This window comes from Felis catus, chromosome C2 (assembly GCF_018350175.1).
Source record: "Felis catus isolate Fca126 chromosome C2, F.catus_Fca126_mat1.0, whole genome shotgun sequence".
In the NCBI taxonomy this organism is placed as follows: Eukaryota; Metazoa; Chordata; class Mammalia; order Carnivora; family Felidae; genus Felis; species Felis catus.
In genome coordinates, this window is record NC_058376.1 from 13,308,249 (window position 1) to 13,326,209 (window position 17,961).

General features: G+C 44.6%; 1 long non-coding RNA gene across 1 annotated transcript in view; it reads right to left on the bottom strand.

Annotated features, from left to right (window-relative positions):
* The window catches only part of LOC109503347, a 56,864-nt gene extending 39,126 nt beyond the window's left edge, over positions 1-17,738 (bottom strand). The window contains exon 1 of the long non-coding RNA XR_006584845.1: positions 17,080-17,738. This is a non-coding gene — a long non-coding RNA (uncharacterized LOC109503347). The remainder of the gene's footprint in view (positions 1-17,079) is intronic.
* Between the last annotated feature and the right edge of the window lie 223 nt (positions 17,739-17,961).

Below are 17,961 nucleotides of genomic sequence, written 5' to 3' on the forward strand. Positions count from 1 at the left end.
TCCCAAACTTTTTCCTAACAAAAGTATATGCATATAAATAAAGTTTTGAATTACATAATACACTTACAGTCTATGATCAGCTTTTTTACTAAATATATGTCAGTTTTCTTCTTCCATTTTAATAAATACAAATTTAATTAAAAAAATGTTTTTTACACTCATTTATTTTTTGAGACACATAGAGAAACAGAGCACAAGTGGGGGAGGGGCAGAGAGAGAAGGAGACACAGAATCCGAAGCAGGCTCCAGGCTCCGAGCTGTCAGCACAGAGCCCGATGCGGGGCTTGAACTCACAAGCTGTGAGATCATGACCTGAGCTGAAGTCGGATGCTTAACCTACTGAGTCACCCGGATGCCCCAATACAAATTTAATTTGAATGGCTAACTAGTTCTCCATTATGTACACGTATAAAGCTTACTTCTCATTGGTCCTCTGTTGTTGAACAGCTAGACTTTTTTCTGGTTTTTACTTTCATCTGATAAACAAGGCACACTTGTTCATCCATCTTTGCCCATTTACCCAGTAATTTTCTTACGGTAAGTAACTAGGAGATTGCTATATTGAAAATGAATGCACTTTAAGGGGTACTTGGGTGGCTCAGTGGGTGAAGCATCCGACTCTTTTCTTTTTAATTTATTTTTTTAATGTTTATTTATTTTTGAGAGAGAGAGACAGAGACAAAGCCTGAGCAGGGGAGGGGCAGAGGGAGAGGGAGACACAGAATCCGAAGCAGGCTCCAGGCTCTGAGCTGTCAGCACAGAGCCCAACACGGGGCTTGAACTCACAGACTGTGAGATCGTGACCTGAGCTGAAGTCGGATGCTCAACCGACTGAGCCACCAAGGTGCCCCAAGCATCTGACTCTTGATTTTGGCTCAGGTCATGATCTCAAGGTTGTGAGATCTGGCCTCGCAGTGGCCCTGTAATGGACTAGAGCCTGCTTAAGATTCTCTCTCTCCCTCTCTCAAAAAAAAAAAAAAAATGGAGTTTAAATACCTTTTTTAAGGGACTCATTTTGTTCTCCACCACATCCCTCATACCTCAAACAAGGCGCAACACAAAATACAGGCCAATTGATATTTGTTGAATTAATCAATATTGCCAGATGAGATAGATGTACTCATGACATGTGATTTCTAAATCTATTTTTAGATGCCGTAAGATTAAAAATGATTTGAAGAGGGGTGTCTGGATAGCTCAGTCGGTTAAGCATCAGACTCTTGATTTCAGCTCAGGTCGCGCTTTCACAGTTCGTGAGTTTGAGCCCTGCATCAGGCTCCGCGTTGACAGCATGGAGCCTGCTTGGATTCTCTCTCTCTCCCTCTGTCTCTGCCCCTCCCCTGTGCTCGCTCTCTCTCTCTCTCTCTCTCAAGATAAATAAATAAACTTTTTAAAAAAGTGATTTGAAGACCTAAAATCTCGGTTAGCCTGATAATGGTAAAAATGAGGGCCCACTGATGGGTGCACGTGCGTCACCTACCTGGCACCTGAACCAGAGCAGTGCCTCTTCCAGGTGACATTGTTCTCAAAACTCTGTGCTTGGGGCAATGTGTGCACTTGCAAAGAGTGGAAGTGGGCCAGACTGAGTCAGTTGCCACTGTTAGATAAAAAACTAAACGCTAAACACATACACTCACACCTACACACCGTACCTCAGCTCAACTTTTTACCCACAGACCACGGCATGCTTCTGTCTCGGCCCATTCAGACTGCTGTAACAAAATACCATAAACAGGGTGGCTTGTAAACAGCAGAAATTTCTTTCTCACAGTTCTGGAGGCTGGAAGTCCAAGATGAAAACGCAAGCCAATTTGGTGTCTGCTTACTAGACAGCTGTCTTTTTGTTATAGCCTCACACGGCTGAAAGAGGGAGAGAGCTCTCTTTTATAAGGGCACGAACCCCACTCATCCGGGCTCCATGCTTGTGACCTCATCACCTCCCAAAGGCCCCACATCCTCATGTCACCACGTGGGAGTCAGGTCTCAGCGTATGAATTTTGGGAGAATACAAACATTCAGTCTATGGCAGCCCCCCGCGTCCCTCTTCAACAGAGGTAAGAAAAGCAATCCTTTGTCTGCAGCAGTGGACTCTCTTTACAGCAAATGCTTGAATCATCTATTTTACTGTTCTGAAATGAAATCCATCGAAAGCAGGGCCACCCCACATCTGTGTAAATACTCATGCTCAAGTACAATAGAAGACATCGGTAGGTATGCAGGCACTTGCCTTCCCTGTAAAACTCTGAGAACAGGACCATTACCACTGCAGGCTGAAACAGGTGGGCTGCACCAGCGACTCAAATCCCATGAGGACTGTTGCCATTAGCAACGTTCTCACAAAACAGAATACAACGTTATGTCAATGCATATGGTTATTACCCAACTGGGTTCATTGTATAAAAACAGGGGCACCCGGGTGACTCAGTTGTTACGCATCTGACTCTTGGTTTTTGGCTCAGTTCATGATCACATTGTTCTTGAGTTCAAGTCTGCTTCGGGATCCTCATTGACAGCATGAAGCCTGCTTGGGATTCTCTGTCTGCCTCTCTCTCTCTTTCCCTCTCCAGCTCTCTCAAAATAAATAAACATTTTTAGAAGATGCATGAAAACAATAAAATATAGAGCAGAATTCAACTCTAGGATTATTACATCACCATCGACAAATTTTTCACTTCCATGAAATCCTAACAAGACATTCCAAAAGTTAATGCAGGCTGGGGGACAATTCTTCCTTGTGGAAGTAAACTCCACACACTGTAGGATGGCTACCAATCCAGGCCCCGCCCTTCTTGGGACACTTGGAGCGTCCCCATTTATTGTGAGTACGAAAACTGTCCCACAAAGATTTAGAGAAACTGGAACGCTTGGGCACTACAGGTGGGAATGTAGAACAGTGCAGCCGTTATGGAAAGCAGTGAGGCGATTCCTTAAAAAAAGTAAACACAGAATTCCCGTATTTCCGGCAACTCTAATTCTGAGTATATACCCAAAAGAATTGCAAGGAGAGTCTCAAACAGATCCTTGTACAACCTTGTTTATAGCAGCATCATTAGTAATAACGAAAAAGCAGAAACCATCCAAGTATCCACCAACAGATGAAGGGAAAAACAAAATATGGCACATCCGCACGACGGAGTATTATTCACGCTTAACAAAGAAGGCAATTCTGCTACATGCCGCAGCATGGATGAGCTTTAAAGAGATCACGCTAAGGGAAATAAGCCATTCACAAAATGGCGACGACTGCATGATTCCATTTATATGAGCTAGCCAAAGTAGTCAAATTCGTTGAAACATACAGCAGAACGTGATTACCAAGGGCTGTGAATGTAGACTGGGGAGTTAGCGTTTAATGGACATAGAGGTTCAGTGTGAAATGATGAAACAGTTCTGAGAAAAGTTCAACAATGAGAATGCCACTGAAATATCCACTTAAAAATGGTGAAAGTAGTACATTGTATGTTGTGTATATTTTAACACACACCACACACACACACACACACACACACACACACACACACACACACACCTGGAGAGGTTGATATCAGAAAAAAATAAACAACACCAAGAAAACGTGCTTCACAGATTTCCAAAACACTCCAGTGGAACTGCCCGATTAAGCGTCACTGCATAAAAATGTTTCTTAAAATAGAAAGCCCCAACCCTGTACTTAGAATGGGGAGTGATGGAAGAAGTGTGAAATAGAACATCTCAGGGATGCCACATTGGTTTTGTCTCAAGTGCCATTGACTGCAGGAAGGACAATTCATCAGCGGCACCTTCCACAGGCGAAAGATAACGGAAGGACGGTCCATGGGCAACGCATGTGCAGCCCTAGAAATGTAAACCTTATTCTAGACGCCCTTCGCCTGGGACTGAAGCCTAAAATCAAAATAGCATTTTAGCAGTAAAAAAAAAAAAAAACCCGCAACTGATATACCAAGCTCTATTTTCCCACATTTCACAAAACGTTTTGGATTTTAGAGCAAAGAGGAAAACATTGGGTTCAAATATTCAAAGACATATGTACTTCCCTGAGCAAGAGAAACTCACTGTGACAAAGAAATAGGAAAAAATAGAACTACTTAGGAGATACTTAACGCATGGTTTAAGGAGCAGTCTGGAGGAATTTACACACAGGCAGCTCCCAAATTCAAGAATTAAATACAATTCTTACATTTATTAACTTTGGCCACATTTTCCTTCCATAGTCTGCCCCCTGGTGACATTAAAAGCAGCAACCTCATCTGGGATTGAATTTGCTGAGGGAAAATGAGAGAAGCTTCAGGTTGCTGCCCTGAGATCTTCCGACAATGGAGGAAAAACAACAATGCTGTGGCTGATATTGATGATGATGGTGGTGGTGGTGGTGGTGGCAGTAATATCTAATACGTATGTAGTATTTCTCTATACCTGGCTCTACTGAAAATGCTTTATATGCATTTATTAATCTCATCCTCAGAATAATTCAAGGGGCAGGTACCTTTATGATTGCCATTTAAATGTGAGGAAACTGAAGAACAGAGAGGTTGTGTCACTTGTCCAAAGTAACACAGCCAAGAGAGAAATCGAGAGGCTGCTGACACCCTGTTCAAAAGTATTGACTAAACAAAGTTTCCCAAATAGGAACAAGAGTTCTATTTAGGGGCGCTTGGGTGGCTCCGTCGGTTGGCTGTCCGACTTCAGCTCAGGTCGTGATCTCGCGGTCCGAGAGTTTGAGCCCCACGTCGGGCTCTGTGCTGACAGCTCGGAGCCTGGAGCCTGCTTCGGATTCTGTGTCTCCCTCTCTCTCTGCCCCTCCCCACCTCATGCTCTGCCTCTGTCTCTCTCAAAAATAAACATTAAAAAAAAATTTTTTTTAGGAGTTCTGTTTAGAGTTTCATTAAAGTTCTCTCTCAGAGGAAAATATAACCTGGTAAGTGGAGGCTATCGGTCATTCACACATATGAGTCAAACATTACTCAAAATACTTGGGAGTTTTCATCAAAGCTGGGAAGAGAGGGGTGGCATTGGAGAAGAGGTTTGGGGGAAAGGGGTGCTGTAGTTGGGGAGGCCTGTCTCCAGCAGCCAGAAGGTAGAAACACTTGAGTCAGGAATAGGATGTCTGAAGGTGAGGGGGTTGCAGGCTTGAGGCTCATCTGCCTGTGAATTTTCCAAGACACTGTCAGTGGTATATATGGCTGTGGTTAATTTTTCTCAGACTATCTTGGATTCACTCCTTACATGCTGGTTATAGCACTTCCCAGTGACCATGTATTGGTTAAAGTTGTCACTGGGGATCATTTCCGTGTTCATTTCAGTTGCCTAGTAATTGCAGCAGCCACCCCAGAAAACCAAATCATGCGTTTCGGAACAGGCTTAGAGGATTTATGTTTTCACGTCCTGAGTTTTAACAAAAGAAAGAGGAGGCAGGGTTGGGAGGAGAGAGGAGCCGACGCAGGGAGACTGGCCCTAACTTTACCTATCATGACTTCCTCAACATTTGGCATAGCTTAGATGCTCAATAAATGTTTGCTGCTAAATAACTAAAGGGATGAATACATGAACGATCCCAGGGCTATTGCTAAAGAAGGAAGTCTATTCAACATTGGTGACATCACTGTCAGTTCCCTAAGTAAGTCGTTTGTAGTCATATTTTGCACGGATTTCCCCCCAGATTCTGAAGTCACTGCATCTCTGAGTAGGGTGGAAATACTAAGGGGCTGTGGATGATACCTCCATTACAAAACAAGATATGCTTTTGCTCTGTTATGGTTAATAGAATGATGTCAGTAGGTGGGATTTGTATAGAAATGCTTTATTAAGGATGTACTGTTTTGTAGGTAATATCAAGCTAGTGGTGAGTATTTCACAGAGTTGAGGTAGGGTGGGTGAAAAAGAGTGATTGGCTCACTACTTTTAATTGGAGGATCAGGGAGGACTTCCTGGAGAAGACGGCATTTAAGCTGATGCATCAAAGAAGCCAGCCCTGAGAAGATAAGAAGCCCACGTGTGCAGTATCCACAGCACCGAAGGAAGGCAGAGGCATGGGGTGTGGGAAGGAGGAGTCTGCAGCCACAGGAAGGGTGCGACCAGGTGGGGCTTAAAAAGCCAGGGAAGGGTCTTGGCTTTTGTGTTAAGTTTAGTGGAGAAGCCTGCAGGGAAAGTAGGGGATTAAGCAAGGGAGAGGCACGATGTGATTTGTTTTAAAGAACACTGGCTGTGTTTGAGGAATCCATTGAAAAGGACAAGACAGGGAACAGGGGGACCATGAAGGAGGCTCCTGGAAGAAAGAAGCCCAGGCCAACGAGCCTGGTGGCTCCTACTAGACTCGAAGCAGAGAGGGCGGAGGGAGAAGGCTGGAGTCGCAGAAGGAGAGTAGGCAGGACCTTCTCTGGATCAGAGGACTAGGAAAAAGCAGAATCAAGGGCTTGATTTCTGGTCTGAGCAGCTGGGTGAATACTGGTGCCACTGATGAAAGTAAGGAAGACCAGGGCTGGAGTGACTGACTTTTGTTTTCTTTTGTTTTGCTGGAAGGGGGGTAGGGAGCAGATCAATTAATTCTGCTTCAGCCCCATTCATTATGAAATGGCTGTTCCACGTTGGGGATGAATTCCAAGAAGGACGTTGGAGTTGCAGACCTGCTGAAATTCTAGAGAGAGGCCAGGTGTGGAGAAAGTGCCAAGCGCCCCATGCAAGGAATGCAGCATCTTACAGCTCACCGGACACCTTCTGTGTGTCCTAACCCCTCAACCTCCCAGCAATCTGGTGAGGTAGTTATTACTCCTGTTTGACTGATTAATAAGATTATTTTGCATGTGTATCTCGCTTTAGAGTTGCTACAATATTTCCGCACAGGCGGTCTCTGTCCCATTTTGCTCCTTTCAACAACACTAGGGGACAGAAAGTCCTGGGGGATGGTGGCCACGAGCACAGTAATTACACCTGTTGAAACGTATACCTGCAGAGGCACACAGCTGACAACATGGTTTGCACACCTGGGCTTATTACACTCTTTCAAAGCAGTTAAAATTTTTGTGATGTACATAAGAGCCCTCTGCTGTTCAGACTGGGTTTATCCATTAACCGAAATTTTTCAGCTGAGCTGTATAAAAGTACTGAATCAGAGTTCTCTGTAATTTTTGTAAAATGCTCTTGGGATAGAAATCCCACTTGATGATGATCAGCAATTTTTAGAATGGCTTAATTTGCCATAACTGACAATAGCTCCTTATTAGAGAAGCCGATAGTTTATTGCTCGAGAAAGCAACATTCAATGAGAGACAAAGTACTTTCTTGTTTGAGACCGATCTTCAATAACTGGATATTTCAAGAAATTGTTGGGAAACTGTCATATTTACCAGCGTGCCATACCCATTTGCGGGGAGAATAGCATCTGAACAGATCCCGAAGGGATGTAGATTCATAAAAGGGAAGGGAATGAATTGGTCCTCGATGATGAAGACGTGGCAGAAACAAGTGTGAAGAGTGTGCCAGACAGAAAATACCCCGAAACCAGGAGAATCCCAGACTCTAGAACTGGGACATGATGCTGGAGGAATATCTCAGTAGGGTTGGTCGACAGTCTTCAGGATCTGCCAACTTTGGCCTTCAGTGAGGACCCCAGGAGGCTCATTGACCGGCCAGTGACCTACATGAGCAGGTCTGAGATTTAAAGGAGGCTTTGGAAGGTATGCGTAGGGTGGTCAGGGGAAGGAAGGGATAGAACGGAGAACGGTCATCTAGGCGGATCTTACAACCATCATGAAAGTCACCAGGTCCTAGGGTGGTGGTAAGGGAAAAGAGAAAACAGAATAAAATTGAGGGGAAGGAGGGAAAAAAGATGTCTGGGAGAAGGGAGGAGCCACTGTATAAACTATTACACAGAAACCTTGGAAAATAAGTTCCATTTAAAAAAAAAATTTTTAATGTTTATTTATTTTTCAGAGAGAGAGGGAGACACAGAATCCAGGCTCTGAGCTGTTAGCACGGAGCCCGATGTGGGGCTCCTACTCTAGAGCTGTGAGATCATGACCTAAGTCAAAGTCAGCCGCCCAACCAACTGAGCCACCCAGGTACCCCAAAAATAAATTCCATGTTTGTCAATAACAAAACAGTAAAAATTTTGTACTCGTCAGGAGGCCCTCTATACACTCCATCTTCTTAACCCTGGCACTGACTGGCTTATAGCTGCAGGCTCATAGCAGGATATGAGCTTAGAGATATGAGCTTCCAGGATAACCTTAGAAGGGTGATATCTGAGTAGCAACTGAGAACATTACCACACTCCAGGGGGATATTTGAAAATGCATGAGAGCCTTTTGGACTGGTACAACGACTGAGGGCGGGTACTGACATTTAGGGGCAGGAACCAGGGATACTAAGTATCTTGCAATATTCAGGCAAGTCCCACACAGTGCAGAATTGAACCACCTGTGATGTGGTAGGTCCATCATCGAGGGACATCGCTGCAATCTGCCCCCAGGTCCCAGTTGGATAAACAGGCTTCTGCTGTGTTCTGTATGCCATCTCCAACAAGACTGGATGTATCCAGAGACCCTGAACACAGGCCTTCGAGTGCCCACTTCCTGTAGTAAAGCCTTTGGTATTCTTGCCTAGATGCTCAGATCACTGCCTCCTGTCACCATGTTTTGAGAATGTACCAAGTGCCCAGCACTGTAGTCACAGCTGGTGGCCAAGACAGGCAGAGAAAGAACGCAAGATTTCATCCCTGCCTGCAAGGAATTTTAACACTCCACTGAGGAATACAAGGCTAGCCCACAAGAGAAATCCTTAAACCGGATTGGACTTATATATATCAGCATTTAAATCAGAACTAAGTGGTTCCATATAAACTAGAAGGACTATGGAGTTCCAGAGAAAGGAATAAATGAAGATGGGGAAAAAGGGGGAAGAATAGATAAATCATCGATAACTCCCAAAGTGGGTTCCTTGGAGCACTGGTTCATTGAAACAGTAAATATTGCTACTGGGGGGTGGGGAGGAAGGGTTTTGCCATCAAATAAGTTTGGGATTTGCTGGGCTGAGCAGAATTAATTGGGTTTCTTTACTCCAGGACATCTTAGATTGTCTAATATCTGATAATCATTGCAATTCTGAGCGTGGCTTTTACTCTAAAAAATTTGCTTGGTTTACTTGACCATGGCACATTTTTTTTTTTTTTTAACTGCAGATCTCATGGTCCTGGGGTTGTATGGCATACACTTGGGAAAGACCATTGTAATCAGAGTACCAGACAAGGGAAGGCAAGTGCATAAAAGGTGGGAACGTGCACGAAATTGCGAGATGAAGACACAGCCAGAGGGGAAGAGAAAGCGAGGCAGGAAATAAGTAATATCAGAGCATTTAGGTTCAAGTAGTGCCTCTGCCATCTACTAGCCACATGAACTTGAGCAGGACCTGTCTGTTCACACATAATATGTGGATAAGCTGTGGTTAGGATCAGGTATAGTAATACAGTATAAACCACTTAGGGCAGTCCCTGGCAGAAGGGGATGTTATTGTCAGCTAATACTACAGAGCTGGAGGCCAGATGGTGAAGGGTCTTTAAAGACCCTTCCAACTTAAGTTGGACAGAGCAATGTAGGTGCTTTAGGAAAGGCAGAGTCACATAGAAGTGTTTTATTTGTACAGCTGACCCTTGAACAACGCAGGTTTGAACTGCATGGGTCCACTTACACGTAGACTTTTTGTTTCAATAAATACAAAGAAGAACGGTAAATGTGTTTTCCTTATGATTTTCTTAATGACAATTTCTTCTCTCTGTCCTGCTTTATTGGAGGAAAACAGTACATAATACATATAACACACCAAGTATGTATTAATCAACTGTTTATGTTATTGATGAGTCTTCTGATCACCACAGGCTATTAGTAGTTATGTTTCAGGGAGTCAAAGTTATACCGGATTTTCAACTGTGCAGGGGATAGGGACCCCTAACCCCAGCATTGTTCAAGGGTTGACTGTATGTTTTTCTACTGCTAAATATTTCATACAAAATAAAGAATATATGTATATATACAGGTGTGTGTATGTGTGTGTGTGTGTGTGTGTGTGTGTGTGCATAGTAGTAGATTCACCTAATGGACTCATTACCCAGCCTAAGAAATTGAACATCACCAATATAGTACAAACCCTCAATGACCCCTCCCAGGCTCTCTTCTTCCCTCCCCATCAGAGGGAACTATGGGTCTGATTTGGGCACTTCTGTTTCCCTCATTTATCTTCATAGTTTAACTACATTTGTGGATTTGTATGTTCCCCCAACATATACAATTCCATTTGTTGCTTTCTGAACATTACATATAAATGCAATCATACTGTGCTTATGTGACACACATTGTTCCGTGACTTTCTTTTTTTTGGTTGAACTTCATGTTCCAGAGATTCACCCATGGTGATTCACTGGCTCTAGTTCATTCATCTTCACTGATCTCTAGCATCGTAGTCCCTTCAACACATCCCCTACTTTTCCATCCATTCTCTGGCTAGTGAACGTTTGGAGTGATTCCCATTTTTTTTTCTCTAACAAAAATGCTGCCAAAGGCATGTTTTTTGTCACACCCATGCAAGAGATTCTAGATGGCAGCATACCTCCAGCTTTTCTAGGTCCTCCCAAACTGTTTTCTGAAATGATGAAATTCACTGTCCCCCCAATTACATATTCAAGTTCCTTTCTTCACATCACTTACCCTGGAAACGTTTGAGTGGAAAGTACTCACCAGGTAAAGGCTATATATTAAGGAAGATCTGTTTGCCAGTGACAGAGAAACCCTTTGTCAGATAAGAGGGCAGAGGACATCAACAGACACATCCCTGCAAAGACATGCCTCTGGACCTAACAAGGAACAGGCTTCTTTGGGGGCAGAACTCCCATAGTTTCTCTTTTATATATGGGTTGGTATTCACCAATAAGTTCATGACGCTTAAAATGGACCTAGAAATCTGCATGGCTTACAGAAAACCAAATACAGAGTTAAAAACTGGGAATTCCAACGTATGTCCCTGGCTCTGCTAAAAGAATCCGGCCCAAGGCAAAGTACTGTGCATCTTCAAACCTCCTCCTCCTCAATTATAAATCAGGCATCATTATCTGCACAATGGAATTATTATGTGGCATAATTAATTAATCGTAAAGGGCCCTTGGCACCTATAAAACCAGATGTAAATGTTTAGTAGTGCTCTGAAGCAAGAACAGGCTATGCACACATTTGGGTGGAAGCAGGTTGAACACGATTGGCTCAAATGATACATCCCAGCTACAGCTTGAATCTCACCAAATTTTCAACTGGTTAGTTTTGTACCAACAGGACTTTTCCAAAAGCATTGATTTCCTTTGCCTCCTGCACCATCAAACAGGACAGTCCTGGAGAGGGAGGAAGGTTTCCTGAGAGGTCACACGTCTCAGTTCAAGCCTGGCCAGCTCACCCACTCAAAGGCCATGGCCTCATCTTCATCATTGGGATGACGCAAGCAGGTGTTCTCACACAGCCTAATAGATGCTCTGGGAGCAGCAGTGAGCCTCTCCTTTGTGAATAACAGTGGGGCAAAAATGAGACGGAGGGGTGTGATTGCAGGACCCTCTTGCCCACAAGCATGAGGAGGGATAGACCAAGAGGTTCACTGGAGCAGTGTCTGTATATCCAAAAACACCCAGGACCAATCAAAACATCAGTAGAGGAATAGATAAATAAAATGTGATCTATCCATAGGACAGAATTCCCTACAGCAATAGAAGGACATTAATTGGATTGGGGATGGGGGGTGTCAGCTCTCAAAAATATAAAATGAGTGAAAAAAGTAAATTTCTAAATGAATTTTTAGTATAGTATCATCTATTTTATAAACACATAAGCTAATGTTATATTTTGTTCGTGGAAAATATACATGAAGTTAGATACACTTAAAGAGTGTAATGTATATATTTTAATGGGCCAGAGAATACTCATCAATCTATAGCAGAGATTGTCTTAAAAGAAGGAGAGGATATAGAGACGGAAGAAGGACAAATGGGACTTCCTTTTTTTGTTTTTTGTTTTCCTTTTTTTTCCACAGTGAAGCAAGGCTTTAATCAGTGTTCTTGCAAAAGCCGGTGTCTGATGGGGCAGTTACAGCAGACAATTTATCTCCTAGTATGCAAGTCCCTCCCCTGGTTCCTCATTGGCTGAGCACTACAGAGGTTACAGCCTTACCTGGAGGACACCTATGCCCATGTAAGGCAAAAAAGTACACTCCTTGAGACGACGCACAGACTTCAGATCTTTGGCACATGCTCATTGCAAAGCCATGGAAAATAAGCCCGTGAAATGGAGTGGGGAAAAAGAACCAGGAAGTGAAGTGTCTAAAGGTTTGGGACTCCACTGTGTGAGGGGGGAGGGGGTGGTGGTTCATATATATTTTCAATAAGTTGTAAACCTACTGTTAACTAGACAGCACTGCTTTTATTTGGTATTTCTGAAAATGAATCATCTCACTTCTCACAATCCCTCCTCTTCTTTTCTGAGTTGATTCCATTTTCATTTATAAGTTATTTTGGGCACAAAGCACAGACATTTGTTTCTTAACAGGAATCTTATGCCCAAGGGGGTTTGCTGTGGTCAGATGCTCCCAACATTGTTCCAAAATATGTGTGTGTTTTCGGGGGTTTTGTTTGTTTGTTTTTAGTTTTTTTTCCCACCCAGGGATTTCAGATCCTAACCTTTCCCTCTCTGCCTACTAAATCCCATCTTTTCCTATCATATTTCCCCCTTTGAACACATGACTCCTAACTGTCATTAGGAATTGGTACGACGACCGATCTTAACTGCTTCCTGCTGAAAGGGGGCGATGACAGGGGTACAGCTGTGAGAGCAGGTTCAGAGGTCAATCCAGAGGTCCAAAATAATGGAAGGGTATTTGGAACATCTGGGCTAGCAAAATTTTCCTATTTTTCTGGCATATGCAATGGCTTCTACAAGTGACATACAAAAAGAATATTAGACCAATAAGCATTAATATGCCAAATGCAATGCCTCCTAGGGAGGAGGTCACACCATGGGAAGTAAAGATACATTGTAGACATCCAAAAAGTCCCTGAATTATCGGGTCACTTAATTTAACTATAGCTTTTCCTCCCTCTTCCATATTTATTTGGATCTTGTGATAGTGTTGCTTAGAATCATTAAGCATTTGAACTAGTTTTTGGTCCTCAATCCTCAAATCTTCCTTTGGTCATCCCGTTTCCATAGGAACAACTCCATGAGGCGTATTTAATTTTGCCTCAAGGAAAGACTGATCTTCGATATTCAGATTACTATAAGTGTAGGCAATTGTTTATCCATCCTGGAGCTCGTAGCACTATGGGACTTCCTTTCCATCTGCAATGTTTTGTTTCTTGTATCAAAAAAGGGGGGTGACGCAAAAAACTATGGTTAGCCATTATCCATCCTGATGATAAGAGAAGAGGGCAGGAAAAGGAGAGACGAGAATAAGAGTTGCCTTTATTTGGTTGGCAGGGCTCTGGACTAATCCAGGAGGAGTCCCTCTCATCCTCCCCTGCCCTGTGAAGGGAGATGAATCTGTTCCCTGCACCCTGTATCCAGGTGGGATGCTTTAATGCAGCTCCCACCCCATTTCTGCAGATGCTGACAAGGATTCTCCCATCAGGCTGAAAGCCATGCTGTTCCCCCCTCCCTCTTCGAGGCCATGGACAACAACCTTGAGTCAGAAACATCTGTGATGTCAGCCCAGGGGTGACCTCTCAGGAAAGTGACAGAAGGGTCTTGTAGGCCAATGCATGCCCCTTCCTGGAAACATGTACAACAATAAAGCTGAAGTTTGCCAACAGAAAACAACAAGCATTGATCATCAGGCCAAGGGTAAATCACAGCCTTTGCATCACACGTGAGGGTCACTGTGGCTGTGTCTAGTCATCCCAGCTCAGAGACCAATCCCTCAGTTCAGCTTGGCCTTGCTCAAGAGCATGGTTTTCTTTCTGCTTCGCCAACCTCTTCACATAGAAGGAGCTCGAGTGTCCACAGCTGTCTACCATTATTAGACTTTGGGGAGCCCACAGGTAGATCCCAGGGAGCCCCCCTCTGTTCTAAGGACTCGGCTCCCTCCACACCTGTCCCTCACATCCTCTTCCTGCCCGGTGCTCCTTCCCAGTCCCCAGCTGTATCTCTTCAATGGAGCAGAGTCTATCTCTGGGAATAAGCACCCAGATCTTTCTTTCCTCAAGGTCAGTGATATCCATGAGTCTGTTTGTGCTCCCAGGTGACCTGGAGACACCCTCAGCAGAGAAGAAGGAAAATGCACAGAAAACCAATGGTTTCTCTGCTCTGATAGAACCCCCCGCTCCCTGTGCATTAGCTGGGTTGACGCTTCCACACTTTGGGAGGTGGGCTTTGCTAAGACTCCTACTTGGCAGGTAAGGGAAGCAGGGCTTTGAGTCTACCCCATGCCTGTAATCACTAAAAAAAAGCTTCCATCTCTTTCCTTCCTCCTGCCTGCAAAGACAATCTTTTGGGATAGAGAATTAGGAGAATGTAGGGAGAGGAGAAGAAAAATGAGAGGTGGGCAGGGGAGAGGCAGGGGTGGGCGGGGAGGCCTTTTGGGTGAGGTCTTTTGAGAACAGCGCCTGTGGTGTACATTTCAAAGTGAATGGGAGAGAGGAAAACGGGATTTCAAGAGCTCCCGTTAGGTGATTACGGATTTCCAGGTATTCAAGAAATAGATGGAAACAAATGTGAGTTCTCTTGAAACTATGGTGGGGTTGTTTTGATGGCCTTGTCAGAAGACAACAGTGTATTGCAGCTGATCCATAAGGGTGACACCTTTTTTTAAATGTTTCTTCATGTTTATATATTTTTGAGAGAGAGACAGAGGGGAGGGGAGGGGCAGAGAGAGAGGGAGACACAGAATTCAAAGCAGGCTCCAGGCTCTGAGCTGTCGGTGCGGAGCCTGATGCGGGGCTCAAACCCACAGACCGCGAGATCATGACCTGAGCCGAAGTCAGATGCTTAGCCAACTGAGCCTTCCAGGTGCCCCGAGGGTTACACCTTTTTAAGCTTTGTAGTAAAAGGTGAGGGCCAGCACCCACCCTGCGGCCTCTTAGCTTTGGCATCTTTCCACTGGTCCCAGGTGCCTGTTCCACTATGGGCGAGGCCTCCACCCAGTCCTGGGGCGGTTGGATTGTTGAAGAGTCTGTCATTTAGTGCACAGCCTCTGATGTGCAGAATCATGCCACCTAGGCCCCTGCAGCACCCGCTGGTGACCGGGTGCTCTCCTGCAGGCGGCTGGCTTTTGCTACAGCATCTTCTCTGCTGGAAGAAATTCTGCACCTGGGTCCTGAGCTTCTGTCTCTTCCTACACTGCTCTACATCCCCTCAAGGCCTCTGCCTGACCAGCCAGGGGCCATGGACTCAGGATAGAGTGGGGACATGTGTCACTGAAACTGTGGGTAAGCCAAACACACAAGAGAGTAGAACTTAGCAATGTGTGGAAATAGGGAGCCAAGGACCAGGATGACAGAAGGAAGTCTGAAGAACTAGGAGCAGGTCCCAGATGGATGGTCACGCATCCATCTCTCCATTCATTCACTCATTCCCTCATGCATTCACTTTTTCTACAATTATGTTAGGCGCCAAACTCTGTGCTAGGGGCGGGGGGGGGAGGGGCACCCGAGTGGCTCAGTCAGTTACGTGTCTGACTCTCGATTTTGGCTCCTGTCATGATCTCATGGTTCATCACTTTGAGCCCTGCATCAGGCTCTGCGCTGGTGGTTGGGAGTCTGCTTGGGATTCTCTGTCTCTCCCTCTCTCTCTCTCTGATCCTCCCCTGCTTGTTCTCTCTCTCTCAAAATAAATAAACTTAAAAAAAAAAAACACAACTATGCGCTGGGGGCACTATGGGACAAAGAAAGCCTGGAGTGAGGCTGGCTCCTTCAGTTTGGGTGGTTAGAAAAGGCCTCTGAGAAGGTGATATGGCTGCTTGGATAAAGGGAGAGGGTGTTCCCGGCAGAGGAAACAGCAAGTGCAAAGATTCTGAGGCAGGACTCTGCTAATGGAGGCTAAGAAACTAGTGTTATGGTCCACAGGGAGTAAGGAAACGAGTGGCAGAAACTGAGAAGAAAGAGCAAAGCTTAGACCACAGAGCCTTTATCAGCCAAAGAAAGGGCTTTCAGATTCTTTTGTTTTTAAGCAAGATGGTAATCCATTGAACAGGGGTTTGGGGGGGGGGTGTTCATTATTTTTTTTTTAATGTTTATTTAATTTAGAGAGAGAGAGAGGCAGACTGCAAGTGGGGGAGGGGCAGAGAGAGAGGGAGAGATGGAATCAGAAGCCGGCTCCAGGCTCTGAGCTGTCAGCACAGAGCACGATGCAGGGCTTGAACCCACGAATGGTGAGATCATGACCTGAGTTGAAGTTGGACACCCAACAGACTGAGCCACCCAGGCGCCCCCCTCATTGAACAGTTTTAAGCAGGGGAGTGACACGATCTGATTTTTCTTTTTAAATGTACTGCTAGCCTGCCACACTCAGGTCAGTTCTCTTTACTCTTGAGTCTCAAAGCCAGAAATCTCTGAAAGTAACCCATTTCACCGTCCTCCTCCTAAACTCCAGCTTTTTACTCCCGCTTTCCAGCTGTTTGCCCTGGTTTTCTCCTGCGTTGGCACACACTTCCTGCCCCCAAACCCTGCCATCTCCAGCTTCTACGACTGCTCTGTCTCCTGTCTGTCAATTTTGGGCCCAGGAGACACAGCAAAAGTCACAAAAGGCGCATTTGCATCTCACCCGCATCAATAGAGCAAAAAGGGGGGGTAGATGTAATAAACAAATAATTGGAGTAGGAAGCTCTCAAGAGAAAAGAGAAGGGGAAATTATCCAACCACGACCAAATATAGATTCTACCGCCAGCCATGTTGCTGAGGTGCAGACATTTACAGCAGGCGTTTACTTTTGCTTAAGACCCTTTGCAATCCTCTTTAAGCCATACGGCTAAGGGAGCCTTAGGTTAAGAGCCCCACCCATCGCTTTGTCAATGGGCACCTTGAGAAGCAGGGAGGTGAAAAACTCACCCAAGGTCACATGAAAAACTCACCCAAGGTCACACGGCTGCCAAGCATCAGGGCTCGGCTCCAACCCGGGCTCCGAACAACCAACCAAGACTTCTCTCAACAACCCCCTGTTGTCTCTCGGCAAAGATTTATGAAAGGCTGGACGATAATAAAATAAGCTTGTGCAACCCTGCCCCCTAATGCAAATGAAGACATCAATTTGAGGAACAGAAACTCAGTTAAGATTTGCCCACCTACAAACAATGCTGAAGAGAAAAGTTGAATGCTTAAAATAGAAGGAAATACAAGAAGAAACTAGCCTCTCATGTGACTGAGAGCATATTTCGACTCTGAATAAATGACAGGGTGCCTGTGAGAAGTGTTATCCTCTAAACGAGAAAGTTCAAAGTCTGCTGCAAACTTCTCTGATTTACCATAAAATCACCAATATTTGTAGAGTTCAATAGTTTACAGAATGCTATCATCATCATCATCATCATCATCATCATCATCATCCTCTCATTTGCTTCACAATCACCCTGAGAGGAGCTGAAAATCAGTATCTTCATTATCCCCATGCTACAAAAGAGGAGGCTGAGGCTCAGTAAAATTAAATCACTTCCCAAAATCAAGCAAAAGAGCCTTGAACCTCAGGCTGCTGAATTCTTTCTATGAGGTATAGTAGAAGGAAGGAAGGAAGGATGGAAGGAAGGAAGGAAAGAAGGAAGGAAGGAAGGAAGGAAGGAAGGAAGGAAGGAAGGAAGGAAGGAAAGAAGGAAGGAAGGAAAGAAGGAAGGATGGAAGGAAGGAAAGAAGGAAGGAAGGAAGGAAGGAAGGAAGGAAGGAAGGAAGGAAGGAAGGAAAGAAGGAAGGAAGGAAGGAAGGAAGGAAGGAAGGAAGGAAGGAAGGAAGGAAGGAAGGGACAA